This window comes from Otolemur garnettii, unplaced genomic scaffold, assembly GCF_000181295.1.
Source record: "Otolemur garnettii isolate 467f Iridium unplaced genomic scaffold, OtoGar3 scaffold00465, whole genome shotgun sequence".
NCBI lineage: Eukaryota > Metazoa > Chordata > Mammalia > Primates > Galagidae > Otolemur > Otolemur garnettii.
Window position 1 is genome coordinate 3,768 of NW_003852860.1, and position 17,965 is coordinate 21,732.

Here is a 17,965-nt window from a genome sequence, read left to right on the forward strand (position 1 = left end):
ACATGAACTCCAAGATGATTGAATTTTGATTTATAAATATCTATCATGAGTCAACCTCACATGGTTTTGTGAAATCTTAAAAATATACACACCATAAACATTATAGTTTGTCCTAACATCCAAAGTGTGTAGCTTATTGGGAATAATAAATGTCAGAGTGATTTCAACCTACAAGAGCGTAAACTTTTATAAAACTGGCACTCATTTCTTATGATACCTTGTTGGCTAATTAGTTATGCTTGAGAAATTAATGGTTTTTATGAGGAAAAGCAAAAAATGCTTTTCTTTTAAATATCCACATTTGGAAAGAGATTAAACAGACTGTTTTACATAAAACAATGTAGATTAAAAGCTCAATTAATTTAATCAGTTATCTGAGTGTCAAATAATTTGCCAATGAAATTTTATGTAGGTGTAGACTTGCCCTGAATATGCCATTTTCCAATAGGAGATAAAGAGCTGTTTATACCATCTGGAATCCTGGATAGGGACAGGGTTTGGTGATTGCATCAGCAATGCTGTGCCAGTTTCAGGGTAAGTATTTGGAGTAGAGAAGAAGAAAAGCAAATGTGTAAGATTTATGCATCCCACCTCATGCTTATGGTAGTAAGAGCTGAAAATTTATTTAGCACTATGACATAATATGGCAGAACACAAGGCCAAGATAAATTAGCATCACCTCTTCTGGCGAGGACATAGAAAAGATGGTTTGGAGATGGCAGTGGTAGAAGAAGAACATATGAAAAACCAAGAGAAATAAATTTGACAGAGGAACACACTACTCAGAAAGCTTCCTAACACTAGAAATTGAGTTCACAAAAAAAATGAAATTTGGGATGTTAGAGAGACTCTGTATTCCTTCCCTCTTTTTTCCTGGTCAGATCTTTTTCAACAGTCTCTTATGCATTTTCTCTCATTGATTTCCTTTTCAAGATGTATTAAGAATTGTTATTAAATCTGACTATATCACCCCAGGTCTTCTGGTTTCCACAGACATAGAAAATAAAGTCTTAACCCTTCAAAATCCTCCAAAAGTTCCCTTGCCCACTCCATGTGTGCCCTACTTCTCTCACTGAAGCCTCATTCCTCAATCATGCAATCCCTCTGCTTCTTACCCTATTTTCAGTGTGTTTCAGCCCAATTCATCCTGCTTTAGCAAATGTTTTTGATTTACTAAAACATTCCTAGATTCAACCAAGCAGACATTGTTACTCTCTTCTCTGTTTAATGGCACTTTTGAGTTTTCTTTAAAAAGTACTTATTAGCATTGCCCTTAGGCATGGTTAATTGAATACTACATTTATATTGACATCATCATTCCCCAAACAGATGTAAACCCACAAAGACAAAGAATAGGAGAAGAAAAAGATCTTAACAAAGGATGACACTGTTTTGTAAAATGAAAATTACATGACTGAATAGTAACTTAGCAAAGCAGAGAAAGCTGAGTTCAAATGACTTGGAGAAAGACAGATGCTAAAAAAAATTTTAACTTTGCCTACATACCAGTCTTTCTCAAAACTGTGAGTTTCAAATCTTACATTTTCTATCTCTGGAACAAATAGATGCTTAAACTTAACATGTATGTAAACAACATAGTACCTAATATAGTCTTAAATGATACCTTTTAAATTAATGAATGTTTTAATAATAATTTTACTCTTTATTAAATTTTTTAAGATCTATTATTCTATGAAGGCACTTTTAAACGTATTTCATTTAATTCTTATAATAACTTCCAGAAGTTATTCTTCCTTAACAGATTGGAGAATAGGTGATCAGAGGGGTTAAAAACCTGGGCTCTGGATAGAGCTACAATTAGAACTCATACTACTCTGAACCCAAAGTCAGTACTTTTATACTATTTCATGCTAAACTGTTTCATCAATCTATTCAAGTTATTTTTCATTTTCCTAGAAAATATTTGTTTGAACAAAGTATCTGGGAAGGTGAGGAAAGGAAGATGGGTTTCTAAAATACTTTTTAGGGAGAAATTCACCCTACTCAATTGCTGTTTAAGAAGACATAAACATCTCTACTATATTTTAGATATATTTCAGTGTATGATGGTTAGAATAACATTACTGTGTTTAGAGGAAACCAAGCTCAATTATTGGTAAAAATTTTTAATATCTCTAGATGCCCAAAATAAATACACTATTAAAGAAAGGTATACTTGAGGTTGAAATTGATTTGTCAAGTTATCAATGGCTCTACCAAGAAATATCTGTATTTACCCTATAAGAACTAATTTTCCATCATAATAGTTTTCAAAATGATTTGCTTGCTCTAAACTCAAGAATATCCAGGCTCGGTGCCAGTGGCTCAAGCTTTTAAGGCACCAGCCACATACACCTGAGCTGGCAGGTTCGAATCCAGCCCAGGCCCATCAAACAACGATAGCTGCAACCAAAAAATAGCCAGGCATTGTGGCAGGTGCCTGTAGTCCCAGCTGGAGGTTGCTGTGAGATGTGATGTCATGGCACTCTACCCAGGGTGACAGCTTGAGGCTCTGTCTCAAAATAATAATAATAATAATAATAATAGATAAATAAATAAATAAAAAGAATATCCAGGAAAGGGTGATTGATGTTGTGAATTACCTACAAGTATTAAGTTTAGGTTGATGTAACTTGGCACAAAGACACTGAGCGATATTTTCAAAGATATGAAGAATAATTTTTAAAAGATGAATGGCCAGGCATGGTGGCTCATGCCTGTAATCCTAGCACTCTGGGAGACTGAGGCAGGTGGGTTGCCTGAGCTCACGGGTTCGAGACCAGCCTGAGCAAGAGAGAGACACTGTCTCTAAAAATAGCCAGCTGTTGTGGCAGATGCCTGTAGTTGCAGCTACTTGGGAGGCTGAGGCAAGAGAATCACTTGAGCCCACGAGTTTGAGGTTGCTATGAGCTACGGTGCCATAGCACTCTATTGAGGGTGACAAAGTGAGACTCTGTCTCAAAAGTAAATAAGATGGATAATACATATATATGTATGTTCTAGTTAGTTGGAGAAAAAGTCAGTGAGCAGAAATTAGACAGGATCATATTTCAATTCAACTAAGGAACATGTTACTAGTTTCATGAGCTATTGGACGAAAGAGTCAGATGTCTTTTGAAGTACCAAGTGCCCTCTCCCTAAAAGTGTTTAAATCAACATTATTCATGAATGTTACAGATGTGACTTAAACATAGTATGAAAAATGTAGCAAAATCAAATCAAAATAGGTCAACAGATTCCCAACTCATGATCATTTCATTCTTAAAGCAGCCAGCCCATCTTGCTCCATTTGGTGAAATTCTGATAATTCTTTAATATCTACCTAAAAGCAACCTGATTGACAAAGAACTGCCTATAATCCAAGGCATAATTGATTTTTCTTTTTCAGTCTTCCTACTTCTCTGGCAGGAATTATTATACCTACCATGCATTAGAGGTGTTGTCCAATCACAGATCTACTGTCAAACTCCATATTCTGATTGCCACTGTTAACACCTGCGATGTCTCCAGACCTAACAGATGCTCAGCAAATATTCACTAAATCAACAGATAAATTAACGTGATGAACCAGAAGACATTCTTTCTATCTACACAAAACAACACATACATAAAAGGCATAAAAAATTCTTACTCTGCCTCATTTTTTTGGAAATTTTAGAAGATTTTTATTCAAAGTGTGATATAATCTGATAAATCTCTAGAGTTTTTTGATGTATTGTATTCATTTTCTATTGCTGCTGTAACAAATTATCACGAACTTATGGCTTAAATGACACAAATATAGTATCTTAAGTTTCCATAGGTCAGAAGTTTAGTGTGAGTCTCACCAAACAAAAACAAGGGGGGCAGAAGGACTGTATATTTTTGGAGGTTCTGGGAAGGAACCATTTTCCTGCTCATTCACATTGGTAGATGTCAGTTACTTATGGTCATAGGGCTAAGGTCCCCATTTTCTTATTATAATTTGAAGGCTGTTCCTAGCTTCTAAAGGCTGCTACATTTTTTAACTAGTGACACTTCCTTTACCCTCAGAGCAAGAAAAAGTAGGTCTAAATCTTTCTCAAGTCACATCTTTGCGATTCAATTTTCTACCTCCTTCTTCTGCTTTTAAGAGTTTGAGTGATTAGATTGAGTATACCCATATACATAATTCAGGATGATATTCCTTACTTAATGTCTGCTGATTAGCATCTCCATTCCATCTACGACCTCATTTCCCTTCTGACACTTTCACAGGTTCCAGGGATTAATGCATCATCGACATCTTTGGGAGACAATTATTCTGCCTAACAAAAAGAAAAGACAGAAATTAATCTTTACTTACATTATTTTCAAAAAATTTATTTGTTTGACAGAGGTGAAACAAAAATTTAATAAAGAAAGGACAGTCTTTCAATCAAATAAGGCTAGGACAACAAGACAGCCATATGCTAAATCTATTAAATGACTCCTCACATTGTATATAAAGAAATTACCTAAAATAGCTATTAGACCTAAATATAAAAGATAAAACTATAAAAGCCTAATGTAATGTATTTATAACTTTGAGGTAGGCAATGATTTCTAGATACAGCACCCAAAGTATGAATTGTAAGAGAAAAATAATCAGAAACTCTAAATTCCTAGAAGAAAACATAGGGGAAAGGTAACTGACATTGGCTTTAAAAAGATTCAGTAAGTGATGCAACTTTATAAATCTCTAGAGTTTGTCATTTAAGTATCAATCATACTATTTACTATAAAATTATCAAACACCTTTATTATCTCCTGAAATAGAGTATATTTTAAATTATCATGATTTTCTCAATGACCTAGTAACCCAGGATCATGTGGAAACCTTAAGTTAACTTTCTCTTCTAATACACTTAAGTTTTCAACTAAATAATAGGTGATCTTGGCAATATTAACACTTATTTTCAGTTAATATTAATTTAATGTTTTAAAACAGTGTTCATGCATGTGACTATAACTTTTTGCTATAGAATAACGTTCACAGGCTTCGTGTCAACTATTTTGCTTGATGTTTAGATGTCTCATGGGTTTCTTTGGACTATTTGTTACTAACTAGAAGATTGGGTTTGCTGTTTTACTTGTATTCATGATATATTGCAGTTTCCTAAAGATCATATAAACAAAGTTAAGTGACCCTAGAGATAATACAGATTTTAGAGTGGTCAAAAACCAATCGATTTAAACAAGGCAACCTTCTGCGAAGAAACATTGACAAATACCTCAACAAATACATCAAATAGCTCAATATATAGTCTTATTTTAGATAGTTTCTTAGTAAGTCTTCAGGTTAGATGACATTGTAACCTGAAGATAAAGTTTTAAAAATCTTCAGAATGTTTTCTTTTATGTTTGTGTTTATTATGCACACATATTGCAAAATATTTTTGTAACTTCTGTGGTCACACAGTTGAGAAGGACAAACTTGATATTGTCAAGGGAGAATTAATAGATTTCTATTATCCAGGCATTTCTATCTTACTAAAATCATGACATTTTCAAACTATGATTTACTAAACTCTTACATTCCAGAAATATTTTTAAACATGCTATATTTATTAATTACTGAATCTTCACTGTGACCCAAGGAGACAGATTCTATTATAACCCCAACTTACAGATGGGAAGTAAGGCAGGTCAGTTTCAGAAACTCTTCTAAAGTCATGTAGCCTTTAAATGGCAGATTGAAGATTTCAGTGATGTGGTATGAATCCCATGTTCTCTTAACCTTTATGAAGCAAGTTCTTCTAATATCTTAACCATCATTTTATAAATGGTAAAACAATAACCAAGTAAATTTAAAAAAAAATTGATACAGACCTCATGACTGGTAGGGCATTTAGGATCAAACTTAAGCCTATTTGACTCCAAAGAAAATGTTCTTTTTATTGCTACCACATATCTAGCAGGTAGAGATAGATTAATAATTTGATATAAGAGAAGTAAACATGTCATGAATGAAGGCCAAATCTTCTCTAAACCACAGTGAAGCACAATAGAATCATTATAAAATGTCTTCAACCAAAAATGTGGGTCATACTGAGCACTGGGATGTCTACATGATCTCCTTTGTCATATTGAATTGCATCAATAAACTATTTAGACAGATGGTTTGGACACGTCTGGCTGAGTCTGAGCTGATGGGTTCTAAAATATGTGCTGAATGTTTTACCATACAACTAGAGTCATGGCCCATCACTGGAGATGTGGTTTCTAAGGTACTATTGTTCCTCCTCTGATTGCATGTTAAAAATTTGAGGAGATAATATTTCCAATACAAACTTGAACTATATGTCTGTTTTCCTTTTCTGCTTCAAAGATCAAATTTGATTGATTTAACAAGGAAGAATTAGATCTCAAAAACAATTTTCTATCATGGGAAGAAGAAACAAACATATAGTTTACCTCTCTGAAAAGCATAATTAGAATTAATATGAAATGATCTATAGTTTCATATGCCTACAAAGATGACAAGAAATAAAAGACTGTCCATAATCCAAAAATCTACATAGGAGAAGAATCATTCAAAATGAGGTTAAAGGGAGTAAAGACAATATTAAAACATACTCCCACAAGTGGTATTCCAAATCCACCGATGTTTTTACCATCTCAGTGTGAAACTTCATGTTCAAAATACTAAAACATGATTTAGGAGCCTGGACATTAAAGAGATTAGATTATAATTGTTTTCTTTGTATACTTAGGTTAACCACATGGATTCTATTTTAATTAATTAAAATACTCCAAAAAATGAAACATTTAAAATTCATCTAACTCACTTTCCTAATCTGCATCATAAAAGAATTAGTATGAATAAGAATTCTAAAGTCATTTGTGAAAATCATTTATAACCTTTATGCATTTTCTATTCTCCTGATTAAATTACATGTCTGAGTGATTCTTAATTATATTTTGCCAAATGATTTGAAAGCTTTCTATCTTAAAGTCTGTTAGTAAACAAATGAGAGTGAAATAATAGAATATGTTCAATATAATTCATGTAATGTAAAAGCTTTATCATTGTCACAGACATCCTAGTGCAAATGGTTACTACTAATAAAGTCAACTTCAGCAAGAGCTATCTTGGCAAACGGAAGGCTCACGAAAGATTTATTGTAGACATCTCTTTGAAATTTATGCTCCATACAGATTATTTTTTATTAACTGGTGAGCTTGAACCTTGAAAGGAGTTTCAAGTTTCAGATAAGTAACACACATCACTGAACATTACATCTGCCACCTGGTAATGGATAATATAAATACAGCACATTTATTCAGCAGGGAAGAGAAACTGCTTCTATAGCCAATTCTCAATTATTCGGAGTAATGGGGGAAAACCTCTGAATGGTTATCCATAAATACAGATAATTGGCAGAATATGTAAATTAGGTCCCATCTCACAATGTTTATGAACATTTTGGCCAAATAGTGATAAAAGCAAGAATGAAGAAATATTAAAGCATTGTAATTACTATGAAGTATTTGACAGATTCACTCTTGCCTGGTTTTCCTCCCATCACTTGGAGTTTTTCTCTTCCACCTCCCCTTTGTCCACTCTCAAAAGGCATATGACTCCCTGGGTGCTATAATCAGCTTTCTCTTTTTGTATATATGCAAATTCTTTCTGGTTCATGTCACCAATATCAGGATTACATAGAGCAAGATGCTTAATACATGCTGGTTGAGTAAACAAACTGCTAAAATACTCTTTCTTGTGTTGTTTCAATTTAGCTAAATACTTAAGCAGGGGTCCTCAAACTTCTTAAACAGGGGGCCAGATCACTGTCCCTCAGACCGTTGGAGGGCTGGACTGCGGGCCCCAGGACAAGCTGGCTGCTAAGTAGGACAGGCAGCAGTGGCAAAAACACCCGGTGGGCCCGATAAATGTCCTAGACGGGCTGTATGTGGCCCACAGGCCATAGTTTGAGGACACTTGACTTAATGTATAGTGAATGGGGTTGACTAAGCTACATGGGTGTCACAGTTATCTGCAGAGCTTTGTTTTAATGCAAATACTTAATCCATTCCCATACCTCAGAAATCAGAATCTTGAAGTTGATTGGGACAGAAAAACAAGACATCTTCATTAAAAGGAAACAATTAACCAATCAACTAAATAAACACAAAAGGTAGCCAATGAAAGAAGTTCAAGTAACAATATTGACTGTATTAATATGACTTCTGTATATGTGGATAATTCTTTGAGTCTTTAAAATCACATGTGTGAATACATTCAGTTCATGTAGTTGGAAATCCTTACAGATGATGGCTGTTCCAGCTGTGATAGAACCAGGTTCCTAATACTTGACCAGCTATAATCAATCATGTAGCTGTTGCAGAGGTCTCAAGATGGGTAGGTTCATTGAACCATAAGAGTTGGAAGGGCCTAACTGCGTCAGGGTTAATCTAACTTTTTTTTTTTCTTTTTCATAAGAGCTCACTCTGTGTTGGGCATTATACTATCAGATAGATTGTTGAATACCCCAAAAGAACTTCTGACACGAAAATGGCTAAGTTTTTCATAGAGTGGCAATCCCATCATTTGTACATGGAATTAGTTTTTGTTGGTTTTTAGTCTTTGTCCTTTCACCCAATTATCTTCCAAAAATCTTTCTTGAAACCTCTTAATATTATTTAGAATAAAAGCCTATATACTTCAGATATTCTCATTAGCTCTCCAAAATCTACCTGAGGCAATGTTTTCCACCACACCCCTTTCTTTGCACTCAATTTTCCAACAATATTGGGTTATATTTGCATTTCTCAAAATGATCATATTCTTCAGTCTAGGCTGCTTACCTCTACCCAGGTGGCTTCCATTCTTCTCCTTACTGTCTCTTCTCTTAAACGCTAGGTTAAATTTTATCTCTATCGACCTTCATTTGGATAAATGTTACTGCTTAATAACAGGTCTTCCCCTGATAATTTGTTCTCTATATGGTAGCCACAAACAGAGTCCATCCTGACCCCTGGTTCTCAAAGCCCCCCAGGCATCTCTCACTGGTCTCAGAAGAAAACCACAAACTGAACTCAGCCTTCAAGACTCCAGGTGGTCTGCTCTCTGCCAGCCTTCTTCATGTCATGCTTATGATTTTTCATGCTCTAATTACATGAGATTTCATTCAACATTTTGGACCCATCCTACTTTTTCCTGCTACTAAATGTTTGTAACATTCTTACATCTGCCTGAACCATTCTTCTCCCTGCCCTTGCCTGGTGACATCCTCTTCCTCTCTAGCTTTCAGCTCCATCATGATTTCTGCAGTTATGCTACTTTTTCTAATCTTTTCTAGACTAATCTCCATTTGTAATTTAATTGTCTTAATTATTTAATTTTATCACCTAACACAATCTCTGGCACATATTAGGTGCTGAACAAATACACAGGGAAAGAATTACTAAGACGACTACCTATGCCCTCTAGTTTGATTGAATATCTTTCTTTTATGCCTCCCAACACTTTGTCCTACCACTTTCATTCTTATAATCACTGGCTAATTGTCTGCCAAAATGTTCCCATACTTCCTGAGATGGGACCTAACATACATAGTCTGTCTCTTTGTAAGAGCAGAAGACTTACCTGATTTATCCCCAGTTCCTTAGTACATGGGACACAATTTTAAAAATAAAACCATAGGGTGGCGCCTGGGGCTCAGAAGCGTAGGGCACTGGCCCCATATGCCAGAGGTGGCGGGTTCAAACCCAGCCCCAGCCAAATAAAAATAAAAATAAAACTATAAATAAGAGTTTTATTATCTGGATGATTTGACTTAATGCTGCTTTAAATAATCCATTTTATTTATTCAGGTTATTAGTCATCCATGCTGGCTTTCAAAACATTTCCGTACCTTATCCTATCCTTACCCTATTTGTCCACATCAACAAGATTCCACAGAAAATACTGGTATTTTCCCACAAAATATTCTTTCAAAACAACCAATGTTCTGGTGGATGGCCCCAACCTTAGAGCTCAGTGTTCCTACTTCTGTCTGTACTTTGTGTGTGCTATGGAATACTTAACTATAATAATTACAGTAATAGTTAACAATACAGAGCTAGAGCTAGGTATTGAACTATTCACTTTCTGTAATGTATTAATATTTTACTTAATCCTCTCTATAATCTATATGAAAAATAATAACTTGTCCAAGGCTAAAGAAAGTAAGTTTTAGGGCTGGGATTCAAACCATGCAGGTTGATGTTTTAGCCTGAGTGTTTAACCACTTTCTGAACTTCCTGCCCATAGTTATGTTCCATTTGCTGCTCTTCCACAGCCATTCTTCGTGCATGCATTTAATTGATTGCACTCAGGCTTGAGTTACTCCATTTCCTTTCAAGGTGCTTAAATGAAAGCCTCATTCATGATCCTGTCATGCGCCACATAAGCATGTTTGGGTCAACAGTGAACAAGACATACAACTATGGTCCCATAGGATTATAATACCATATTTTTGCTTTACCTGTTTTTTTGTAAAGTCAATTTACACAACTCAGTAGCATTCCTGTATACTAATAGCACCCAATTATGAGCGTCAACTCAAAGACTCAGTACCACACACAGTGGCTACAAAAAAAATAAAATGCCTAGGAATATACTTAACCAATGAGTTGAAAGATCTCTACAAAGAGAACTATGGAATACTGAGGAAAGAAAACACAGATGACACAAACAAATAGAAAAACATCCCATGCTCCTGGATCAGTAGAATCAACATTGTTAAAATGCCCATAGTACCCAGAGTGATTTATAGATTCAGGGGAATCCCCCATCAAAACACCAATGTCATCGTTCTTAGATATGTTTAGATATACAAATATCATTGTGTTGCAATTTCCTTTAGTATTCAGAATAGGAATATGATGTGCTGGTTTATAGCTTGGGAACAATGGGATATACTACACAGCCTAGGCTGTACCATCTAGTATGGATAAATACTCTCTATGATGTTTGCATGAGGACAAAATTGCCTGACAACACATTTATCAAAACTTCTCTCCTTAAGCAACTCATGACTGTACTCTTCTTCCTTGTTTCCTTCATTCCCCTCACATACATAGGACTTTTTCTTTATCCCACCAAACTTGGAAAAAAAAAAAACATTTTGTAATTTTCAATTATCTCATCGTAAAAGAAGCTGTGATTCCCTGCACATGTTTCTTGTTACTTACCATGTCTGTACATGTCCATAGCATCCATGTACAGGCATCTGTAGATTTACATCATGGGATTGCTTCTTATGGCAGAGCAAATGTGCTCAGGAATATCATGGAAGAATGGAAGCAGAGGAGCTAGACCAATAGCTGGGATTTGGAGGATAAATAGCCCTGCTTCCTTATCTCTCAGCTAGATTGACTTTGAAGCACAGTCTGGACTGTCCCCTAGAGTTCTCCAGGGGAATGAGCCTCAACTCTCCCAGCAGTAACTGTTCAATAACATCCCATTCATCGTCCTCATTCCTCTTCCCTCACTTTTCCATTTCCTTACTGATCCATCCAAGGATCACCTTTCAAACTGTTTGCATTCGGATCCTTATTTGGGAGTGCTTTTTGGGCAATCCTTTTAAAGATCACCTTGCATTCCTGGAGCTTCACCCTTACACTTTCTTTCAACTCCAGAAGCCTAACTCAACCATGGCTTGGATGGAATTTATGATTTCTGTCCGTAAGTTCACATAGAGAACCCCAACTGTATCTGTATATTTTCACAGAATTATTTTCTAACCTCTCCTAATTTATTTTCTAACCTCTCCTAATTTATTTTCCTACAGCTTCTATTTTTCTTTTGCCCCCACTATTCCATGCCATGAGAATGGCTGGGAGGTCTGTTCCAGGCCCCTCTTATAGAATTGGCTTTGTTGCTATTGACTTTTAAGTTAAATATCCTATTATCCAGTATCAGTGACCAGGTAACTGTTAGTCATGCTTTGAGTCCTTTGTGATTTCCAGAAAATTGGCCCAGGGGAAATAGTCTCTATAAGTAAAAATTATATCCATGTGTTCCTAGCAGCTCATCAGAGGATGAGATTTAATGCTATTTCAGACTTCCATTTTAAGGCCATGTTTCTAGCTTGTCATAAAAGCATTTTTAAAAAAATCTGTGGCTCTTAGGAGCTGATGTCAACTAAAAATATATACCTCTGTGTGTGTGTTGTTTTAATGCAGTTTCTAAACCTCCAATTGTACTTTAAAATTTTACGTATTTAGCCGTCTTTTATCTCAGCTGCTGGCATCACATCCAGACTTAGGAAGAACTGGAAGCTTTGGGGCCATGTAAGCCACAACCATGGCTGTGTTAGCAAGCACTGGAAGTACCCAAGAGGCCAGGGTAATGCTGGTGACATGCATCACCACAGGATCGACTTCGACAGATATCACCCAGGTTGCTTTGGGAAAGTTGGTATGAGGCATTACCATGTAAAGAGGAACCAGAGACATGCCTACTGTCAACTTTGATAAATTGTGGACACTGGTTGGTAAGCAGACACAGGTAAATGCTGCCAAAAATAAGAGTAGAGCCGCTCCCATCACTGATGTGTTGCAATCGGGCTACTCCAAAGTTCTGAGAAAGGGAAAACTCTCAAAGCAGCCAGTCGTTGTAAAGGCCAAATTCTTCAGCAGAAGAGCTAAAGAGAAGATTAAGGGTGTTGGAGGAGCTTGTGTCCTGGTCCACTTTTCAACAATTTGTCCTGCTCCCATGGTGTTTTAAAAAAGTTCCGATTTTTGGAAAGAATGCACGAACAGGCTGGAGAACAAGAAGGGAATATACAGTTTTCAGCTGCCATATGGCTATTTTGCCAGACTATGAGTTTTATATTATTTTTGTTAATTTTATAACATTAAACTGTAATAAATAATTGCTGAGAAGTGATTATCAAGAACTGCTTATCAAAGTTTGCCTTATTGTCAGGCCCTGCCCTGCCCCATCTCCTCCCCCGCACCCCCACTCTGCTACTCTCCTCAGCCCCCCCTCTGCCCACGCTCTGCCCTGCTCTGCCCCTGCTCCACCCCGCCTTACAGATGTTAAAATCTGGTCACCCTACACATGGAGGGAAGGTTCATTAAATGCTTTTCCTTTGTGAAAAAAATTATACATTTATATACACATATATTTCACACACATTCAAATTTATACACATACAATACCTCAAAACTAAGTTGAATTCAATTTGTTTAATTTGGCATCTAGAAACAATACCTGAAAATTGTAGTTTTATGGTTTAATATTGGCTCTTCAGTCTTTTCATGCTGCATCTTTGTTCTTTTACAAATTAGATTTCTAACGTTCTTTTTATGGGACTCCTGTTGGGCAAATATAATCTTTTCAATAGAAGATAAACATTTTACAATTCCTTGTAATAATTCTTTGTAATAATACCACTCTTATTTTCATATTCTCCAAGCCACTTAAAAAGTACCAGTTTATTAACCAAGCAATTTATCAATATTTATTCATGATGCCAATGGCAGACTTCTTGTCATAAATAATTATTGAGGTAATAAATAGTTTTATTATTAAAAACTGATGACAAGAGCAAAGTGATTATCCTGATAAAGACTGATGACAGGTCTTTACATCTGATGTGACACTCAGAACACTGTGCAGATTGAATCTAAGGCCTCCTGCATGGATAATAAATTGCTATTTCAGAAAATAAAATGATTGATATATTTGCTTGCTGTGGAAAAAGCATTGGGGAGATGATTCTACTCCCTAACTTATTTAAACAGGCTATGGTGAAATTTTCTTTCCTTGTGACAAATTTAACTTACCAAGAAAGTGACAGCTCTTTGGCAGAGATGTGAGCAAAGAAGCATTCTTTTTTAGAAACTTCAACAAGTTGAGTTCATTTTGGAATACCTCTGGATGTTCCCTAGCCTCAGTGGTTCCCTCAGCAGGCAGGATGTGGACCAGAGGTGGGAACATGGTGGGAAGTCATGACATGTGATATTAGGACTACCTCAACAGGAAGACAAATGAAATCTGTCAAGTTCCATTGGAGAAACTAACACTGACTCTTGAAATGTCTGGCTTGGGGAATCAGCTCATTGTATTGTTTTCTTTATTTCTATTGGTTTACTCTCACCTTTTATGACAAACTAACCCTGGAGACCATCCATCTTTTGACAACCTGGGAAATAACTGTATTGGGAGGGGTAATAATGAATGAAACAGAATTGAAATTGTATGTCCTGTGACTTTTGTAAATGTTTTATTCATACTGGCTATTACTACAAATTAAAGTGCAAAGATATATAAGGAAATCCTCTCAAAGGAAATACTTAAGATGTACAATACATTGTTTTTACATTGCTCAATCTTTCTGTGCAACAAATGACAAGGAAAAGAATGACAAATATATGATTTGAAATGTCACCTAATAATCATAGGGGTGAACTGAAGTCAGAGAATTACTTTATTTTACAATTTGTATTGTAAGTGAGCAGTTCAAAACATCAAATATGACATATAGTCAATGACTTGGGATCAATTCTGAATGAACTGCTTATTTATGAAACAAAGTATCCACTTTTGAAGTTTAAACACATTATATGTCTTCATTTCCTTCTGTGTATGTTCATAATGTGAAACCAAAACCATTTTTTAAACTTATTTTTTGAAAATACTTTTTTTTAGCTTTAAATTGCCAAAAATTTTAAAATATGTGAAAACATAAGTTATATGAACTTCTTATTATTGAAAAACTTTTTATTTTTAATAACTTTGTTTTCTGGAATTTGAGCTTCATAGGAAAAAATAACAAAGCTTCCTAAATCAATTATTTTAATCTATGGTTAAAATTACTTATAAGGAACTCTCGACATCTATTCCTCCTTCCTTACAGATATTCATTTTAAAAGTACTTTTTAGCATTTCAATAGTGATAAAGACATTTGCATTAGTTTAAGGAAAAAGACAATTCCTTGCAATGTGATACAATGATAATTGCCAAATCTTATATTTATAGCACAAAGCAGGAATGACAGGGCCCACAAGGAGAGATTTTAGTTTCTTCTGTGCTGAGTGTTCAAATTCTGACAGTTATTAAATTAGATTCAATTACCATTTATATCATCCCCACAGGATATATTACTCTTTATAGGGTGGACCCATGGCTTAAAATGTAATCACTATATCCAAGAAATGTATGATACAATGAATAAACAATGAATAAACAATGAATAAACAGGTATTTTAGTAAGCGAGATAAAGCAATGGATTGTGGCTATCTATGAGTGTTCCCCAGAAGGGTGAGGATGACTTAGCTCAGCTAAGCAGAACTTTCTCCCATTTACTTCAAAGCACAGTCACTGATACCCCTTAATTGTCAAGCACCATGCTGGGCATTGCTAACACAGGAATTCATAACTTTCCATTGGTTCAGCAAGCATTTATTGACTGCCAATTTTCCAGACCCTAAGCTAGGTTTTAAAATATAAAAATAGGTCAAAAAAAGTTTCTGGCCTTAAAGAGCTCAGAAGCAGAAAAGACATGAGGGAAAAAATGTACAAAGAAATGCTAACCTTATTGTGACAGAGGTTTAAATAACATATAGAGCTAACACATAAAATACCTCAATAATTATATAGGGCAGCAAAGGCAATAAATGTGTGTGTAGAGGTGCACATCTGGTCAAGCTACCTGGATTGCCAATAAAAAACAAAAAACAATCCCACCATGCCTATGATTTAACCTATAAGGGTACATGTGAATCTTACTAAATGTAGAATATAAATGTTTTAACACAACAACTAAGAAAATGACATGAAGGCTATGTTAACCAGTTGGATGAAAGTATTCCAAATTGTGTATAGAAACAACCCACTGTACCCTATGACAGTATTAATGTACACAGCTATAACTTAATAAAAAAAATAAAATAAAATAAAACAGAGATGACAATTTGATTTAACTCTAAGTAGAAAAAAAATTCTTGTGAGGACATTACATAAGCCACAGAACTCACAATAAAGCTTGAGAACCATAATAATATATCAAGTTATGCAATTAAATTAAATTTTAGGTGTTATACTGTTTCTCTAAATACACTGAATCATTTCGAACAGTAAAGCAAGTGTGTTAGTATCACCAGTGAAACTGATGAGCAAACTGTTACTCAAAGACAGGAAGAGATTTCCTCAGATCCCTGTGCTATTTCCATCAGTGTGCATGTTCCTTACCCTACAATGAAGCAGTTCCTGCCCCCTGGAGTTTTAGCCGAGAAACACACCCATGGAGTGTCACTCTAGCGCCACATGGTAGATCCTCTTGAGAAATGTGCAGAGTGTGTCAGAAGCTTATAGTAAAATACAGTCTTGAAAATGGTCTCTTAATACAGTGGACATTTACCCTCATCAACTCCTCATTTTTTGATGTTTTGTTATCAAATATTTGGTATTCGAAGCTTCTTTTTTTATTTTAAATTTTGATGGAAAACACGACTAAATTCTAGCATAGAGGCCAAGAATGTCCAAACACCCACTTCTAATCCTGATTCTTGACAGCCAAAGCATAAGCATGAAACCTAAATTCAACAGACTAAATATTTCTGCCCAAGATTTTAAATCTGAAGGAGTGATTGAAGGGAGGGAGCAGGGGACTGTTTAAAAGTTATTCTGAAAAAGACAGAAATAACTGCACTGTCTAGTGGCAACAGGATTGGTAACAGCATGCTGACACAGGTGGTGGTGGCAAACAGCTCTTTCCCAAACACGGTATTGGCTGTGATCTATCCTGTATCCACCTAAGACATTTCACTTACTCTTACATTAATCAGAATCAATTATTTCCAATTAAAGCCTTGACAAGTAAAATGAATTTCATAATACAAAGATTTGTCCTCAATTTTTCTACTCCATAAACAGCTCTTTTTTCCTCTATGGTGAATGTGTGTTTCAAAAAGCTTTTTGTTTGCAGTAAATTCCAGCTGCATTGCATCTTCAAAACAATGTTAGTCCAGGCACAGTGCCTCATAGGTAAAATCCCAGCCCTTTGGGAAACCAAGGAAGAAGGATTGCTTGAGGCCAGGAGATCAAGAGCACCCTGAGCAGTACAGTGAGACATCATCTCTACAAAACATAAGTAAATTAGCTGGATGTGGTGGCATGCACCTGTAGTCCCAACTACTTGGGAGGCTAAGGTTAGTAGGATTGCCTGAACCTAGGAATTCAAGGTTACAGTGAGCTATGATCATGCCACAATACTCTGGCCTGGGTGAAAGAACAAGATTTTGTCTCTATAAAAATAAGAATTAAAAATAAATAAATAAATAAGGCCAGGCCTGGTGCCTGGTAGTTCACTCTGGGATGCCAAGGGAGGTGTATCACTTGAGCTCAGGAGTTTGAGACCAGCCTGAGCCAGAGCAGGACCTCTTCTCTACTAAAGTAGAAAAAAAAAATAGCCAAATAGCTGGGTATTGGGGTGCAGGCCTATAGTCTTGGCTACCTGTGAGGCTGAAGCAGGAGGATTTCTTGGACCCAGGAGTTTTAGATTGCTATGAGCTATAATGATGTCATTGCATTCTATCTGAGACAACAGAGCTCGTCTCTCTCTCTCTCTCTGTCTCTCTCTTTGTATATATGTGTGTGTGTGTATGCATATACATATTATAATAAATTATAAAAACGAAAACCTTATTGTTTATTAGTTTTCTACTCTGGTTCTATTTGTATGAGCTGGGTACCGTCCCTACTATTGGTATTAATGCAAAAGCACAAGAAATCTGACTCTGTGTTTATAAGGGTATTGATGAAGGTCTCAGAATCCAGTTTCTAGCCAAGGCTTATTCAAAGACCACAATCATATTTGTTCATCATCTTCCTCTAATCTCATCTGTATAGAGTACTGTGGTACTGAACAATAGACCGTGTTCAAATACTATAGGATGACTTGCTTTCAGAGATAATTACTGGTCTAGTTTTCATGGCCCTTACAACAGTATGATCTGGATAAGAACAG

The 17,965-nt window shown here is 35.6% G+C and overlaps 1 pseudogene; it reads left to right on the forward strand.

The window, feature by feature from the left end:
* Positions 1–11,640: 11,640 nt before the first annotated feature.
* Positions 11,641–12,715, forward strand: LOC100964346 (annotated as a pseudogene).
* Positions 12,716–17,965: the final 5,250 nt, after the last annotated feature.